A 5,178-nucleotide genomic window follows, 5' to 3' on the forward strand; every position below is an offset into this window, starting at 1 on the left:
GTTCAAGCATTCTTTATCGTGCATTTCGAAGTGCAATTCTTCCTACCTTATCTTTTGAGGTGGTGTTATGTCACTCTTGACAATCTCCTTCATGTTTCATGATTCATATGTTGTCAAGAACGAGGTATTTTAAATCCATCAATCTCTTTGTTGGAGTTATCTTGGTATAGATTTCACCTAAAGACTTCCCTAAGGAATGTTGTATTGTGTTGCTTATCAATGATGCAAGTTTTCTCCTATCCTCTCAGCGAAAGCAGTTTTCATCTCTTTGTTGATCTCAAGCAAGCAATTGTTTCCGTTAGTGGCTGGTTGTCACCTCATAATTTTGAGATGTTTTCCATAAGCCCACTACAAGCTTATTCGTTTCGTTGTTGGTTTCCAACAACTCCGTTATAACCTTCTTGGAAGGCTACTTTCCAAGCTCATTTGTGGCAGAAGTTGGCATTTTCTTCTCCATTCTGTTATTCCAATGATCTATCTTCTATTATTTCTTCCGGAGGCATTGTGATGTTGCTCTTTTCACTCATCATCTCGAATTGTGAGGATCGTGTTCTTTTCGTGCTTATCCATTTAACCGGAATGTTGTGTCATCTCTTCAAGTTCTTTTCATCTTATCAAGTCTTGCATCTCCTTTCAACCGGAGTGTTGTCCGAATTTGTTCTTCCTCGTTCCTTATTTATCTCGTTCCAACCAGAGTGGTTCCAATTCCTTCTTGTCAATTGTACTCGTCATTCATAGCTTTGCAACCTCCAAGGTTCACATGGTGTTCCTTGTTTCTATGTTCTACCGCAGTGCTCTCAATTGTGTTCAACTCCGTTGTGTTCTTTCTCTCAACTTTTCAACTTCTCAAGGTTCTTTGGTTTCACTCTTTTGTCAAAGAAGCAACTTAGTTTTACCTCCTCTCTTCCTCTTCCGTTTCTCTCCGGTGCCATTCTAGATCTCGGGACGAGATCCTCTCGTAGTGGTGGAGTGTTGTAACGCCCCAAGACCGGAGCTTCAGATGCCTTCCAGGGTTTCCGAGATTCGTTGTGTGATTTTGTTTGGTTCGTGCATTCATCTCTGCATCATGTGCATTGCATCACGTCATCATGCCATCATGCCATTTAATTTTTAAAACTCAACTAAATAAATTGCATAGATCTTTTGATCTATTTAAACCGAGGGAACTCACATGGTGACTTCTCTTTATAACATATCCTCCAATATTAGGGAGCTATATTAAATATTCCATTGTTCCGGAAATCACCCATATACATGTTGGAAATATGCCCTAGAGGCAATAATAAAAGTGTTATTATTATATTTCTTTGTTCATGATAATAGTCTTTTATTCATGCTATAACTGTATTATCCGGAAATCGTAATACACGTGTGAATACATAGACCACAATATGTCCCTAGTAAGCCTCTAGTTGACTAGCTCGTTGTGATCAACAGATAGTCATGATTTCCTAGCTATGGACATTGGATGTCGTTGATAACGGGATCACATTATTAGGAGAATGATGTGATGGACAAGACCCAATCCTAAGCATAGCACAAAGGTCGGTTAGTTCGTTTGCTAGAGCTTTTCCAATGTCAAGTATCTCTTCCTTCGACCATGAGATCGTGTAACTCCTGGATACTGTAGGAATGCTTTGGGTGTATCAAATGTCACAACGTAACTGGGTGACTATAAAGGTGCACTACAGGTATCTCCGAAAGTGTCTATTGGGTTGACACGGATCGAGACTGGGATTTGTCACTCCATATGATGGAGAGGTATCTCTGGGCCCACTCGGTAATGCATCATCATAATGAGCTCAAGGTGACCAAGGTGTTGGCCACGGGATCATGCATTACGGTACGAGTAAAGTGACTTGCCAGTAACGAGACTGAACAAGGTATTGGGATACCGATGATCGAGTCTCGGGCAAGTAACGTACCGATTGACAAAGGGAATTGTATACGGGGTTTGATCGAATCCTCGACATCGTGGTTCATCCGATGACTTCATCGAGGAGCATGTGGGAGCCAACATGGGTATCCATATCCCGCTGTTGGTTATTGACCGGAGAGTCTCGGTCATGTCTGCATGTCTCCCGAACCCGTAGGGTCTACACACTTAAGGTTCGGTGACGCTAGGGTTATCAGGAAGACAAGTATGTGATTACCAAATGTTGTTCAGAGTCCCGGATGAGATCCCGGACGTCACGAGGAGTTCCGGAATGGTCCGGAGGTAAAGTTTTATATATGGGAAGTTGTTAAACGGGCACCGGAAAGTTTCGGGGTCATACCGGTATTGTACCGGGACCACCGGAAAGGTTCCGGGGGTCCACCGGGAGGGACCACCCCTCCCGGGGGGCCACTTGGGCTGCGTAGGGATAGCAGCCAGCCCCTAGTGGGCTTGGCGCGCCCCCCCCCTTGGGCCCATGCGCCTAGGGTTGGGGGGGAAACCCTAAAGGGGGCGCACCCCCCTTGCTTGGGGGGCAAGCCCCCCACCCCTTGGCCGCCGCCCCCTAGGGTTTTCCCTAGAGGGTCGGCCCCCCTTGCCCCTTCCCCTATATATAGAGGGGTGAGGGGAGGGCTGCAAGACACCTCAACTAAAGGCGCAGCCCCTCCCCTCCCCAACACCTCTCCTCCTCCGTACGTGCTCGACGAAGCTCTGTCGGAATACTGCTGCACCAACTGCACCACGTCGTCGTGCTGCCCTTGGAGCTGCCTTCCTCAACCTCTCCTTCCTCCTTGCTGGATCAAGACGGAGGAGACGTCTCCCGTCCCGTACGTGTGTTGAACGCGGAGGTGCTGTCCGTTCAGCACTTGGACATCGGTGATCCGAATCACGTTCGAGTACGACTCCATCATCACCATCCCTTTGACAAGCTTCCGCTTGTGATCTACAAGTGGTATGTAGATGCAAACTCTCTCCCTTGACTCGTTGCTTAGATGAACTCATAGATGGATCTTGGTGAAACCGTAGGAAATTTTTTAATTTTCTGCAACGTTCCCCAACAGTGGCATCATGAGCTAGGTCTATGCGTAGTTCTCTTTGCACGAGTAGAACACAATTTTGTTGTGGGCGTGGATCTTGTCAACTTGCTTGCCTCTACTAGTCTTTTCTTGCTTCAGCGGTATTGTGGGATGAAGCGGCCCGGACCAACCTTACACGTACGCTTACGTGAGACCGGTTCCACCGATTAACATGCACTAGTTGCATAAGGTGGCTGGCGGGTGTCTGTCTCTCCCACTTTAGTTGGAGCGGATTCGATGAAAAGGGCCCTTATGAAGGGTAAATAGAAGTTGACAAAATCACGTTGTGGTTATTCGTAGGTAAGAAAAAGTTCTTGCTAGAACCCAATTGCAGCCACGTAAAAGATGCAACAACAATTAGAGGACGTCTAACTTGTTTTTGCAGCGATTGATCATGTGATGTGATATGGCCAGAAGTTGTGATGAATGATGAATTGTGATGTATGAGATCATGTTCTTGTAATAGGATTCACGACTTGCATGTCGATGAGTATGACAACCGGCAGGAGCCATAGGAGTTGTCTTTATTTTTGTATGACCTGCGTGTCATTGAAGAACGCCATGTAACTTACTTTACTTTATTGCTAAACGCGTTAGTCATAGAAGTAGAAGTAGTCGTTGGCGTGACAACTTCATGAAGACACGATGATGGAGATCATGATGATGGAGATCATGGTGTCATGCCGGTGACAAGATGATCATGGAGCCCCGAAGATGGAGATCAAAGGAGCTATATGATATTGGCCATATCATGTCACTACTTTATATAATTGCATGTGATGTTTATTATGTTTTATGCATCTTGTTTACTTAGGACGACGGTAGTAAATAAGATGATCCCTTACAAAATTTCAAGAAGTGTTCTCCCCTAACTGTGCACCGTTGCTATAGTTCGTCGCTTCTAAGCACCACGTGATGATCGGGTGTGATGGATTCTTACGTTCACATACAACGGGTGTAAGACAGTTTTACACAGCGAAAACACTTAGGGTTAACTTGACGAGCCTAGCATGTGCAGACATGGCCTCGGAACACAGAGACCGAAAGGTCGAACACGAGTCGTATGGAAGATACGATCAACATGAAGATGTTCACCGACGATGACTAGTCCGTCTCACGTGATGATCGGACACGGGCTAGTCGACTCGAATCGTGTAACACTTAGATGACTAGAGGGATGTCTAATCTAAGTGGGAGTTCATAATTTGATTAGAACTTAATTATCATGAACTTAGTCTAAAACCTTTGCAAATATGTCTTGTAGATCAAATGGCCAACGCTCATGTCAACATGAACTTCAACGCGTTCCTAGAGAAAACCAAGCTGAAAGATGATGGCAGCAACTATACGGACTGGGTCCGGAACCTGAGGATCATCCTCATAGCTGCCAGGAAACAATATGTCCTAGAAGGACCGCTAGGTGACGCTCCCGTCCCGGAGAACCAAGACATTATGAATGCTTGGCAGTCTCGTGCTGATGATTACTCCCTCGTTCAGTGCGGCATGCTTTACAGCTTAGAACCGGGGCTCCAAAAGCGTTTTGAGCATCACGGAGCATATGAGATGTTTGAAGAGCTGAAACTAGTTTTTCAAGCTCACGCCCGGGTCGAGAGATATGACATCTCCGACAAGTTCTATAGTTGTAAGATGGAGGAAAATAGTTCTGTCAGTGAGCACATACTCAAGATGTCTGGGTTGCACAACCGTATGACCCAGCTGAATATTAACCTCCCTGATGAGGCAGTCATTGACAGAATCCTTCAGTCGCTCCCACCAAGCTACAAGAGCTTTGTGATGAACTACAATATGCAGGGGATGGTAAAGACCATTCCTGAAGTATTTTCTATGCTGAAGTCAGCAGAGGTTGAAATCAAGAAAGAACATCAAGTGTTGATGGTCAATAAGACCACTAAGTTCAAGAAGGGCAAGGGTAAGAAGAACTTCAAGAAGGACGGCAAAGAGGTTGCCGCGCCCGGTAAGCCAGTTGCCGGGAAGAAGTCAAAGAATGGACCCAAGCCTGAGACTGAGTGCTTTTATTGCAAGGGGAAGGGTCACTGGAAGCGGAACTGCCCCAAATACTTAGCGGATAAGAAGGCCGGCAACACCAAAGGTATATTTGATATACATGTAATTGATGTGTACCTTACCAGTACTCGTAGTAACTCCTGG

Source organism: Triticum dicoccoides, chromosome 4B, assembly GCF_002162155.2.
Source record: "Triticum dicoccoides isolate Atlit2015 ecotype Zavitan chromosome 4B, WEW_v2.0, whole genome shotgun sequence".
Lineage (NCBI taxonomy): Eukaryota > Viridiplantae > Streptophyta > Magnoliopsida > Poales > Poaceae > Triticum > Triticum dicoccoides.